Raw genomic sequence first — 14,353 nt, 5'->3', positions numbered from 1 at the left:
CCACATATAACATAGATATTTAAATATTTTCTCTACATATATTTAGAACTACATTGGCAGCATTATAATTTTTGCATCAACATAATGTCAAACATAATTTGGAAAACTCAAGAGGAAAAGAAATATTATATTTACTAATATTTTTGGTTACCATTTTTTTCTTCTTATGTTCCAAATTTCCTTCTTTTATTGTTTCCTTTTTTTCTAGAAACTTCATTTAGTCATACTTTCAGGTATATTTGCTAGAAACTAATTATCTTAATTTTCCATCATCTAAAAATGTCTTGAGTGAAAATGTATTTTCATTGAGGAAAAGACTCTGGGTTGATGGTCTTGTCCTCCAGAGTTTGAAAGGTATTGTGACAATTCTTTAATGGACTCCACAGTTTCTGGTAAGAAATGTGCCATAAGTTGAATTATTTCAACACAATAGGCAATGTATCCTCTCACATTTCACTGCATTCAATATATTTTCTTTTTCTTTAGTTTTTAAAATTAATTATGATTTGCCTTGGAATTGATTCCTTTGGGTTAATCCTGTTTGGGGTTTTTCTCCGCTTCTTGAGTCTGCAGATTTATGTTTCTTCAAAATTGGGAAATTTTTAATCAGCATTTTCTCAAGTACTTTTCCAGGCCCACTCTCTTTTTCCTATTTCCCAAGACTCTGATGACATGAATGTTAGCTCTTTGGTTATCATCTAACACATCCCTCTGGTCTGTTCTTTTTATTCTTCAGCCCATTTTCTCTTTGTTGTTCTGACTGGGTTATTTCTATTCACTAATTGTCTTCTCTGTCTACCTCCCTCCCCATCTTGCTGTCGAATTAATCTACCAAGTGTGTGTGTGTGTTTTTTTTTAATTTTAGTTACTATATTTTTCAGTTCTAAAATTTGCACTTGGTTTTTATACATCTTCTGCTTCTTTGCTAAGACTTTGTATTTCTTTGTAGAGGCTTTACATTTTTAAATTTGTCTCAGGCATATTTGTAATTTCTTGTTGACACATTTGAAAAGCATTTTGCTCTATTTTGCTTCTTTTACAAACTTTCATGATACATGGCACTTTGGGGAATTGTCTTTTAATGTCAATAGAGCAAATTTAGTGACAGGCTTCCATTATAAAAACATTAGTTACACAAATGACATAGATTTCGAATATACCTAAAATTATTTTTTTTGGAGAATAAAGCTAGTATGTCTGATTAAAACCTGCAGAAATTAGTTTCTTAGCTAATAAATAGACAATAAGTTTAAATATGAAGTCTGTTTTTTAAAAAAAATAATAATTGCATATCAGTTGTACATTTGAAGCACTTTCAGGTAAGATCATTACTTCTAAAAAATAATTAACAATGATTCATGCTTCCTGGTGGATAATCATAGCTGAAACATTTTTACCATGGTGGCTTTATAACTTTTGTCAGGTAATTCTAACATCTCTGTCATTTTGATGTTGGCATCTATTGTTTTTGCCTTTTTCCCAATGAACTTTCAGATCTTCTTGGTTTTGAGTACAACCAGTAATTTTCAATTGAAATCTGGATGTTTCTGTGTTGTAGTCTGTCTGATGTTTAAATCTTTTGTTTTTGCTGGCTTTTCTGACACCACTCTGTCAGAAGCACTGCCTCATTACTACCAGGTTGAGATAGAAGTCCAGGTTCCCTGCTGGGTCTCCATTGACACCCGAGGGAAGGTAACCCACATGACCTCTGCACAGGAAGTTCCCATTTCTGATGCAGTCTTTGCTGACAGTGGGGTTGCTTCATTACCACTAGTGACAGTGAAGCTCTTGACTCTCCTCTAGGCCTCCGCTGACAGTCTCCTAATGGAGAGGAGGCAGAAAGGCATTGTTACTGCTGGGTAGCAGTGGAAGTTCAGACTCCTAACATGATCTCAATGACAGTAGTGGGGGACAGGGCTTGTTCCAGCTGCTGGAGATGAAAGTGTCGTCTCTCTACTTGGCTTTCAATGATGCCACTATGGCAGAGGTGTTTAGACACCTCATTACAGTTGCAAGAGTGGATGTCTAAGTTCCTTACTCTCCTTGTGCTGCTGAGGGTGTGGAATGACACCAACATTTTGTGTGGGTGGTAGGTTTTGGCTGGAGTGTAGTGAAAGTTTTCTATCCTTCTGAGCTGCCCCTTTCCTGGTCTCTGGCCAGGAAGAGCCCCTTTTGTTGGGACTATTTTTGGTCTGCACCTGTTGGCATTTCCAGGTTCTGGCTTCTTCAGCTCCAGGTCTGGAATAGAAGGGGCAAAACAAAACAGTGGGCACTCATTCTCCTGATTCCAAGGCCCCTGCTGATTCCAAGGTCATCTTCTTCTCTCCACCATTTAGAGTCTTCTTGTGATCATTTTATTTATATATAGTGTCCAGGGGTTTTATTTGCACTTAGCAGAGAGAATAGGGAAAAGTACATCTATTCCATTTTCCTAAAAGCAGAAGTCTGCACTTACTTAAAACATTTTTAATTTGACAAATAATAATTTGCTTATAATTTTGGGGGTACAATATGTGTTTTGATATATGTTAACATTGTGGTATGATTAAGTCAAGCTAATTATTATATCTACTACTTGAAGTACTTCTCATTTTTTGTGGTGAGGACATTTAAAATCTATTCTTTTAGTAATTTTGAAATGTACATTACTATTAGCTTATGGTCATCTTACTGTTCAATAAATTTTGGAAACTTTTCCTCCTAACTGGAATTTTGAACATTTTGACTTCTTCCCATTCTCTACCCCATCCCAGTTTCTGATAACACTATTCTACTCTCTACAAGTTTGACTTTTTAAGATTATACAGGTAAATGTAATTATATACTATTTGTCTTTCTGTACCTTAATTTCACTTAGCATAATTTCTTCTAGGCTCATCTGTGTTATCATAGATAATAGAATTTTCTTCTTTTTTAAAGACTGAGTAGTGTCTCTGGACTTACTTTTCGTACTTTGTTTTGTCACCCGGTTTAAGTAAAAGTCTGATTCACACAGGTAAGTATAACACAGTTGTGAGCTGCTTAATGAGAGGGATGCATGCTGAGAAATGTGCCTTTAGTTGATCTCATTATCATATGAACTTCATAGAGTTTATTCATACAAAACTAGATGGTATAGGCCAATTGCTTAATATGGATCTGGATGAAGTCATAATCCAGTAACACAGAGTTCATTATCATGAACAAGTATTATGCACCTTACATAATTGTATATATTATGCTTTTATATGACTGGCAGTACAATAGGCTTATTTATACCAGCCTCACCACAAACACATTAGCAATGCTCTATCACATAATGATGGCTACAACATCACTGGGTGACAGGAATTTTCCAGCTCCCTTATAATCTTATGGTTCCACTGTCACATATCTGATATTGACCAAAATGTCATTATTTGGCATGTGAATGTAGATGAAAAAGGCAAAATTTTTAACAACAGAAATTTTTAAAGTTTTTTTTTGTAGTTGTAGATGGACAACATGTCTTCATTTTGTTTCATTTTTATGTGGTGCTAAGGATCGAACCCAGTGCCCCATACATGCTAGGAAAGTGCTCTGCCACTGAGCGACAGCCTCAGTCATACAACAGAACTTTCAATACCAAGATATTTGCCCTAAGAAAAAAGATATTTGTCCTTTGATTTATTGTTTTCCTCCCTTAAATTTCACTCTTCCTCTCTCTCAAGACAACCAGATAAGTATTTAATTTGTCTAGAACATGAACTTTTTTTTATTAAGTGGGGATGATATATTTCTGTCCTTCTGCCTTTTCTGACAACCTAAGCTTTTTCTATATCTCTCTCCAACACACCCCTATTTCAAGCTGCATCTTATTCTTGAGCAATATAATTCCATAAATTCTGAAAATAATGTCAACCAATAACTTAAAACATTCACTTTGCTTTAGTATTATCAGATATATATGCACATATATAATTGGTTGCAAATTGATCTATGCATTTCAGTAATTTTATTACTGTACTTTTGGTTTAATCCCTTAGTAACTAAATAGACAAAATCATTTGGTAAACAAAGATCGCTTTGCCTAGCATTTATAAATATACCAGTGATGATTAATATGATTTAGCAAGTATCTATTGAGCAATTGTTATGTGCCAGGTAGTGAAGGCACAATTGAAAGGACATGAATTCAAGAGATGTGAAGTATTGAGGGAAGGTGGCAATGGTGACATCATCATTTAAATATCTCCAAATCTCTCCTCACTCTAAAATGAGACAAAGCTATAGAATAGAAAAATTTAAAATCATGGGCAACATCTATTTAATTAAACATAATCCAACAAGCCACCAAAATACAAGCAGGTGAGGATAAAATCTGCCTTTATAGCTAAAAAATCCAGGTGGCATTATCATCTATGTGGAAGCAGAGAATCAACATAGGTGCATCTGATGAGCCAGAGGAGAGTAGAACCTCACGTCACTAAAAGGTACACATTGAAAATTTTAGTATATTTACCTGAGACAGCAGCCCAGGATGAGAGAGGTTTGTGCAGACTCTGATTCATGAGTAAATTCAAGGGGCTTACATATAGGCAGACTAATGACCCCAAAGATATCCATGTCCTAGTCATCAAAATTTGCAAATATGTTATATTATATTGCAAAAGGGACTTTGCTATTTAAGGGTATGTGGGTCCAATTTAGACATGTGAATTCTGCCCTAGAACTTCCAAAAGGAAATGCAGCCTTGCCAACGATACTTGGTTTTAGCCAAGTGAGACCAATCTCAGATTTCTGGCTTATTGAATGTGAGTTAATATGTTAATGTTATGTAAGCCACTAAGTTTGTGATGATTTGTTACAAACAGCAGTAAAACAAGAGCTCAAGATCTGAAGATTTTGGAGTAAGTTTGGTCTTGTGAACTCTTGAAACCAAAAAATCAAATTTCTCTTTAACCATGAAGTTCCTTACTGGGAGATAATGGTAGGAGAAGAATCCAAATTGAGCAAGACAAAGATAATAGAAGCAAAGGAACAAGAAGAACTTGATTAAAAGTTGTGAGAGCAACTATTCTGGTCTGCATCTCCATCCCAAAAGTGGATAAAAATTCTTTCACTAGGAATCCCTAGCAAGAGACTAGGAATACAGAGGTGTTAGCTTTCTGTTGCTATAACAAATACTTGAGAAAATAAACTTATAAAGAGAAAAAGTTTTATTTTGGCTTTGTTTCTAAGATTCCAGTCCATGATCAATCAGCATCATTGCTATTGGACCAGTCAACACATCATGGTAACACATGGCAACCTGTCACTTTATGGCCAGGGAGTAAAAAAATAGGAAGGACTGGGGTTCCACTATGCTCTTCAATAGCCTGACCCCAATGGCCTAAATACCTCCCCCTAGACTCTACCTCGTAAAGTTCTACAACCTCCCAATAGTACCATGGGCTGGGGACCAAGCCTTTTATACATGGGCCTTTGGGGGACATTTCCAGATCAAAATTACATCAATAGATAAATGCCACATTAAATTACCATAAGAAATAAGAGAATAAGGAGTTCGGAGACATCCCTACAGTTAATGAAGGAACACCAGAAGGATGTGCCCATGGACGGATAAAATTTTTAATCTAATATTTTAAAATGATAAAATCTACAAAATGAAAATTTAAACATAATTAGGAAAAGTTGGAAATGTAGTGATTGGAGGAAAGGAGATATGAAACTAATCTGAAAAAGCAGACTTAGATAAAAGAAAATAAGTTTCAGGTGGAGCAGAGCGCACGGTGTGAGCATCACACCATACACAGGCCCTGGCCGGCAGCCTCCTCTTGCTCCCCAGTGCCAGGTCCTCTGCCACCAGCAGTCCAGGTTGTCCTCCTTGGCCTCTGTTGTGGAGGGAGAGGGAGCCTCCACCCCAACCCACATCTAAGGAGACTGAAATGCCTCGCTGCATAGAGGAGAGCAATGAAGAGGACTGAGAAGACAAAGAGGAGGAAGCCAAGGAGAACGAAAAAGAGTCTCATTGTGGAAGGCAAGAGGGAAAAGAAAAAAGTGGAAGGTTGACAATGCAAGTGTCTTCCTTAAAAAGCGAGCCATTTGCAATTGCACAAGGAAGGGTCATAAAAGTTGTGAAATTGAAAGGTTACATTTCTTTCTGAGTAACAACAACAACAAAAACAGATTGACTTAGAAATCTATAAAACTGCTTTGCAACAGACCAGCCTCAGTGTCCTCCTCATTAAAGAAGAGTGGGTCAGTTCAGTGGGAAAAGTACATCTGAAAGTACATTTGAAAAAGGGAATATCCAGTATTTCAAAAAAAGGGGAGGGAGGAAGAAATGTTGAAAAAAAAATTAGAAATGCCTTGTTAAAGAACATCTGCAAGGTTCTTGATTCTGAGAGATCAGGTGTAAATGATGAACTAGTGAAGAGGATCTTGAATTTCTCAATGCATCCAAAACCTTCCACAGAACCAAAACAAAACAAAAAAATAAACATGAAAACAAAACAAACAAAAACTAGCAAAGGCAGTAAAAGGAATGGGACAGTTAACAGTTCTGGAATGGCAAGGAAGGTGAAGCAAACCAAATGCCTTGACATTCTGTCAGATGAATCTAGTAGAGATGAAGACATAAAGAAAAACGAGGAGGAATCCTCGGGTAATGAAGATAAATAAAGTGAAGAGGAGGCCTCCAAAAGATGTCTAAAACAGAAAGAAAAACTAAACAGAAAGCTACTTCTAAAAGTAAAAAGTATGTAAAAAGTGCGAATGTTAAGAAGGCAGATAGTAGCACTACTAAGAAGAATCCAAAGAGCTCCAGAAAAGAAAGTGAATCTGAGCATAGTTCAGATCATGAGACTTTAATATAAAAAAATTGAAGAAACCACCTCGGATGAAGAGTTAAAAGAAACAGTAAAGAAATTATTGGTCAATACCAACTTGGAGGAACTCACAATGAAGTGCATTTTCAAATAGGCATATATAAATTATCCTGCTTCTGATTTAACGGAGAGACTTCATACAAAAACAATTGTAAAAGAGCTAATTTCTTGATACAGAGGACAGAGACAGATAACTTGTTCCCATAGATTTCAAGATCTGATTTATACCAGTAAAGGGAATGTATTTCCTTTTCTAAATCCTCATTAAGCATTGGGTTGGTAGGCCTTACTTCTGACATTTTTATCTCAAGTGTTACATAAATTTGAGTTTGCCAATTTAAATTGCATTTCTATGTGGTTTTTAGTTTAAACTCTTGCATGGCAATAATTGTTCCTTGCTTTTACAGCTGTATTTTGTACATTTAGGATTTAATTATTTAAGGTCCCTGAACTGTCATGGGTTTTAGTGCACTTAATATTAGCTTGCTTGGGACATACTTTTAATCAAGTAGAACAAAATTATTATAGCCAGCTTTATACCTGCAGAGACTTGCAGTATTTACTACCTGAGATGTTTTGAATACACATCTCTTCTGTCAGCATGTAAACTCCGTGGCAGTGTGCTCATCATATTAACAAGCTACAGCCGGACAGGTAACCGAATTGGCACTTTTCTCCTGCATGTGTATATATGTCAAATTGTCAGCACGACAGAAATGACAGATGTTATTTTTGTATTTTTAAAAACCTTTTTGCTGTATATAAAGATTTTTAAATTTTTTCTTTTGTTCAGTTTTGATCAGTTTCAAAACTCAATGTGGGTAGGTATCTTTACACTTATAACTATGAAATGCTAGTGCTCAGCCAGATGGTATGACAGAGCAGTGAAAGTCAGAATTCAGTTATAGGAACAATAAACGAACTGTTTAGTTCTGCTTTGCCTGAAAAGCATCATCCATTTGTAGTTTATGTTAACTCTACAAAAGTGTCTGTAGATATATTTTATATTAAGGACAGATCAAAATCAACATATCAAAGCATCAAAAAATTTGGGGGAAGAGATGGGATTCAGTATAAGCACATTTGATTTGACTAAGTGAACTGATTTTTATTAACTCCTTTTGACCATAAAAATGCTGATATTTCAGGAAGCCAAGCCACTTTCATAATGATGATAAAACTACTAGATATAATGCTAGAAGGTAATGTATAGGTGATACCAGATGTCTCTAACAAAGAATTTTTCAAAAATAATATTTTTAACTTTGAAGAAATTTAAAAATCAGGGCTCTTGGATTATAAATTTTGGTCAATCAAGATCCATAGGCTTCCCCACCCTTCCCCTATGGTACTAAGGATGGAACCTAGGGGTGCTCTACCACTGAGCTGCATTCCCAGCCTTTTTTATTTTGAGACAAGATTATCTTAAGTTGCTCAAGCTGACCTCAAACTTGCAATCCTTCTGCCTCAGCCTCCTGAGTAGCTGGGATTACAGGTGGGCATCCTTGTACCTGGCCCACTCCTGAATTATAAAACTAAATTTTGACTTTTAAATTGACTGTTTTAATCAATTTAAAATAAAACATGCTGCCTATGATAAAATCAGATATTTGATATACCAATTAGTTCAAGAATTAAAACCAAGAATCAATAAATGGGATGGAATCAAACTAAAAAGTTTCTTCTCAGCAAAAGAGACAATCTGTGAGGTGAATAGAGAGACTACATCCTGGGAGCAAATTTTTACCCCTCACACATCAGATAGAGCACTAATCTCTAGGGTATATAAAGAACTCAAAAAACTAAGCACCGAAAAAACAAATAACCAAATCAATGAATGGGCCAAGGACCTGAACAGACATTTCTCAGAAGAGGATATACAATCAATCAACAAATATATGAAAAAATGCTCATCATCTTTAGCAGTCAGAGAAAAGCAAATCAAAACTACTCTAAGATATCATCTCACTCCAGTCAGAATAGCAGCTATTATGAAGACAAACTACAATAAGTGTTGGCGAGGATATGGGGAAAAAGGTACACTCATACATTGCTGGTGAGAATACAAATTGTTGTATCCAATATGGAAAGCAATATGAAGATTCCTTGGAAATCTGGGAATGGAACCACCATTTGACTCAGCTATCCCTATCCTCAGACTATACCCAAAGGACTTAAAAACAGCATACTACAGGGACACAGCCACATCAATGTTTATAGCAGCACAATTCACAATAGCTAAACTGTGGAGCCAACCTAGATGCCCTTCAGGGGATGAATGGATAAAAAAAAATGTGGCATATATACACAATGGAATTTTATTCAGCAATAAAAGAGATTAAAATCATGGCATTTGCAGGTAAATGGATGGAGTTGGAGAAGATAATGCTAAGTGAAGTTAGCCAATCCCAAATAACCAAATGCCAAATGTTTTCTGTGACATAAGGAGGCTGACTCATAGTGGAGCAGGGAGGGGGAGTATGGGAGGAATAGATGAATTCTAGATAGGGAAGATAGGGGGTAGGGAATGGGAGGAGGCAGGGGATTAGCAAGGATGGTGGAATGTGATGGACTTCATTATCCAACATACATGTTTGAAGACATGAATTGGGTGTTAACCTACTTTAAATACAAACAGAGATATGAAAAATTATGGTATATATGTGTAATAAGAATTGTAATGCAAAAAAACAAAGTACATGTATAAAGACATGAATTGATCTGAACATACTTTATATACACAGGTATGAAAAATTGTGCTCTATATATGTAATAAGATTGTAATGCATTCCACTGTCTTGTATTTAAAAAAATAAAGTCAATTAAATAAAAAATGAATTGTAATGCAAAAAAACCAAAGTACTTATATAAAGGCACGAATTGGTGTAATATGAAAAATTGTACTGTATATGTGTAATAAGAATTGTAATGCATTCTGCTGTCATGTATTTAAAATATATAATCAATAAAACTAAATAAATAATGATAGTTTGAGTTCTTTTTCTATTAATATCCCTTTAGTTTCTTTCATCTATCAAATTGCTCTGGCTAGAGTTATAAGAACTATGCTGAATAGAAGTGGTGAAAGATTCCAACATGGCGGCGGGCGCCGAGAGATCAAGTCTCTGACCTCTTCAGCTGTGCAGGCATAGGGAGTCGTAAACAACCTAAATCTGTTTGCTCAGGATCACTGGGCAATGCTGAGCTGACATGGATCTGGGGCCAACAGTCTGGGCCTCTCAGAACACACTCTGAACCCGGATCGGCTGAATTCAAGCTCCCATTCGCCTGCTTCCCGCAGACAAACAGCTGTGACTCAGCAATAATCCATCCGGCTGAAACAACTGGTCGGCCCTTCTCATCCTACAGAGGTAAATGCCCACCGAGCCTTCATAGGTAGTGGCCACAGGTTTGAAACGGGGCTTGGGAGAGACAGTAAGGACCCACCTGTTGCATTGGTCGCCCGGCAAAGGGAAATGAACTGTCGCCATTTGCAAGAGACACCACTATGGCAGAGAACTGACGTCATCAGACTGCGGCGGAGGAGATAACTTCATTGAAACCTGCGGCTACAGGTGTGTAATCCCCTAGCCTTCCCTCTCCACACATTGGGGAAACCTTAAGGGCCCCTCCCAGCTCTCCCGTAAGGGCCCCTCCCAGCTCTCCCGTGAGCGCGACAGCCAGCCCGCGGTGCGGAACTACCACTCCCACCAGTGCTGACAGCTGAGGTCCCTTGCATCAGCTACCGGGGGCGTGGCTACCGGAGGGCAAGTAAAATTCGCTGAGGATTCTCAGCCCCAAGCTCTACAAACTTAGGGTCTGAGGGAATGGCAAACTGGAAGAGTGTGTCCAGTCATTCATGAAAACAGGGCTCCCGGGAGCAGCAGACCTGGCGTGTAGCCAGTATTGTGATGAGCAGCACCCATGAGAGGGGCCTGGCTAGAGGAAACGTGGGAAGTGACTAGACACAAGAGGAGGCCCTAGGCACTCAGGATTGGAGACTCGCCCAGTCTGGGAGGAGCTGCTGCACAGTGATTGGTTCCCGCCTATTGACAGGAGAAACTTGGCCTGGTGGGCACAGCGCCACCTACTGGAAGAGAAATTAATCAAACTCTAAGACTGGATTTATTAGTTTTTTTTTCTTTTTTTCTTTTCCCTTTTTTTTTTTTTTGATTTGGGTTTTTCTTTCATTTTCATTTTTCTTTCTTGTTTTTTTAATTTTTTTTTACAATTTTTAAAAATTTTTTTTTCTTCTAATTTTAATTTTAATTTTTTTATTATTATTTTTTAATTTTTTTTCTTTTTTATTTCCTATTTTTTTCTTCTTTTGTCTTTTCATTTCTCTTATCCCCCCTTCCTTGAATTCTACCTGCTTACTCTCATTCTCTTTATTGACTTCTTCCCTTCCCTTCTAATACCTTTCCTCCAAAGCATCAAATAAATTTATAGGAGTAAACAGTAACTCAGCAGTCAAACAGAACAAGAAGTAACATGAGCAGCTTCAAAAAGCAAGGAAGAAAAGGAGTACAAACAATGCAGGACAGCCTAAATATTCAGGAGGACCTAGAGTCATCAGAAAAATGGTCATATAAAGAACTCAAGGAACACCTTAGACAGATGGAATGGAACCTTAAAGAGGATACAAGACACCAAATTCAAGCAGCGAAAGAACACATTGAGAATAAATTACATAAACAGATAAAAGAAGAAGTTAAGCATCTTTATCAGGAGATAGAGATTATAAAAAATAATCAAACAATAATTCTAGAAATGAAGGAAACAATAAAGCAAATTAAAAACTCAATTGAGAGTATCACTAACAGAGTGGAGCAAGTAGAAGCCAGAATGTCAGATAATGAAGACAAAATATATCATCTTGAAAAGAGTCTAGCCAACTCAGAAAGGCTGGTAAAAAATCACGAGAAAAACATCCAAGAGTTATGGGATAACATAAAAAAACCAAACTTACGAGTCATCGGGATAGAAGAAGGTACAGAGACTCAAACCAAGGGAATGAGTAACCTGCTGAATGAAATAATTACAGAAAACTTTCCAGAAATAAAAAAGGAAACAGATATACAAATTGAAGATGCATACAGGACACCGAGCACACAAAATCACAGTAGACCAATGCCAAGACACATTGTTATGAAGATATCCAATATACAGAACAAAGAGAAAATATTAAGAGCTACAAGAGAAAGGAGACAGATTACATTCAGGGGTAAACCAATAAGGTTAACAACGGATTTTTCATCACAGACACTGAAAGCAAGAAGGTCATGGAACAATGTATTTCAAACACTGAAAGACAATGGATGCCAACCAAGAATTCTGTATCCAGCAAAATTAAGCTTCAGGTATGACAACGAAATAAAAATCTTCCATGATAAACAAAAGTTAAAAGAATTTGCAGCCAGAAAACCAGCATTGCAAAGCATTTTGAGCAAAACACTACACGAGAAAGAAATGAAAAACAATAACCAAAACCATCAGTGGGAAGTGCCTCAGTAAAGACAGAGGGTGAGGGGAAAGATAATCATGGAGAAACAAACTAAATTTTTTTAAAAAAAGGATAAACAATCAAACATGGATGGAAGTACAAACCATATATCAATAGTAACTCTGAATGTTAATGGCTTAAACTCTCCAATAAAGCGACATAGGCTGGTATCATGGATTAAAAAACAAATCCAACAATATGCTGCCTCCAGGAGACACATCTGATTGGAAAAGACATACACAGGCTCAAGGTAAAAGGATGGGAAAAAATATACCACGCACACGGTCCTCGTAAGCAAGCAGGGGTGGCCATCCTCATAGCGAATAAAATCGACTTCAAGACTAAGTTAATCAAAAGGGATAAAAAAGGTCATTATATACTGTTAAAAGGAACCATTCACCAACAAGACATAACAATTATCAATATTTATGCACCAAATAACGGTGCTGCGACATTCATAAAACAAATTCTCCTCAAGTTCAAGAATCAAATAGACCACAAAACAATAATTATGGGTGACTTCAACACACCTCTCTCACCATTGGACAGATCCTCCAAACAAAAGTTGAATAAAGAAACTATAGAACTCAATACCACAATCAATAACCTAGACTTAACTGACATATATAGAATATATCAACCATCATCAAATGGATATACTTTTTTCTCAGCAGCACATGGATCCTTCTCAAAAATAGACCATATATTATGCCATAGGGCAACCCTCAGTAAATATAAAGGGGTGGAGATAATACCATGCATTTTATCTGATCATAATGGAATGAAACTGGAAATCAATGATAAAAGAAGGAAGGAAAAATCCTACATCATATGGAAAATGAACAATATGTTACTGAATGATCAATGGGTTACAGAAGACATAAAGGACGAAATCAAAAAATTCTTAGAGATAAATGAAAATACAGACACAACATATCGGAATCTATGGGACACAATGAAAGTAGTTTTAAGAGGAAAATTCATCGCCTGGTGGTCATTCCTCAAAAAAAGAAAAAAGCAACAAATAAATGAGCTCACACTTCATCTCAAAGCCCTAGAAAAGGAAGAGCAAAACAACAGCAAATGTAGCAGAAGGCAAGAAATAATTAAAATCAGAGCGGAAATCAATGAAATTGAAACAAAAGAAACTATTGAAAAAATTAACAAAACTAAAAGTTGGTTCTTCAAAAAAATAAATAAGATTGACAGACCTTTAGCCATGCTAACGAAGAGAAGAAGAGAGAGAACTCAAATTACTAACATACGGGATGAAAAAGGCAATATCACAATAGATGCTACAGAAATACAGAAGACAATTAGAAATTATTTTGAAAACCTATATTCCAATAAAATAGAAGATAGTGAAGACATCGATAAATTTCTTAAGTCATATGATTTGCCCAGACTGAGTCAGGAGGATACACACAATTTGAACAGACCAATATCAATGGATGAAATTGAAGAAGCCATGAAAAGACTACAAACCAAGAAAAGCCCAGGACCGGATGGGTATACAGCGGAGTTTTACAAAACCTTTAAAGAAGAATTAATACCAATACTTTTCAAGTTATTTCAGGAAATAGAAAAAGAGGGAGCTCTTCCAAATTCATTCTATGAGGCCAACATCACCCTGATTCCAAAACCAGACAAAGACACCTCAAAGAAAGAAAACTACAGACCAATATCTCTAATGAACCTAGATGCAAAAATCCTCAATAAAATTCTGGCGAATCGAATACAAAAACACATCAAAAAAATTGTGCACCATGATCAAGTAGGATTCATCCCTGGGATGCAAGGATGGTTCAATATACGGAAATCAATAAATGTTATTCACCACATCAATAGACTTAAAGATAAGAACCATATGATCATCTCGATAGATGCAGAGAAAGCATTTGACAAAGTACAGCATCCCTTTATGTTCAAAACATTAGAAAAACTAGGGATAACAGGAACTTACCTTGACATTGTAAAAGCTATCTATGCTAAGCCTCCGGCT

General features: G+C 36.4%; 1 pseudogene across 1 annotated transcript in view; it reads left to right on the top strand.

The window, feature by feature from the left end:
- The window catches only part of LOC308641567 (protein DEK-like), a 54,101-nt pseudogene extending 47,159 nt beyond the window's left edge, over nucleotides 1-6,942 (top strand). The window contains exon 2 of the transcript in view: nucleotides 5,950-6,942. The product of the transcript in view is annotated as a protein DEK-like (transcript). The remainder of the gene's footprint in view (nucleotides 1-5,949) is intronic.
- The last annotated feature ends 7,411 nt before the right edge of the window (nucleotides 6,943-14,353 follow it).

Source organism: Spermophilus citellus (genome assembly GCF_964194105.1).
Source record: "Spermophilus citellus genome assembly, chromosome: 2".
In the NCBI taxonomy this organism is placed as follows: Eukaryota; Metazoa; Chordata; class Mammalia; order Rodentia; family Sciuridae; genus Spermophilus; species Spermophilus citellus.
The sequence above is the reverse complement of the archived record's forward strand: the minus strand, read 5'-3'. Positions and strand labels throughout refer to the sequence as shown.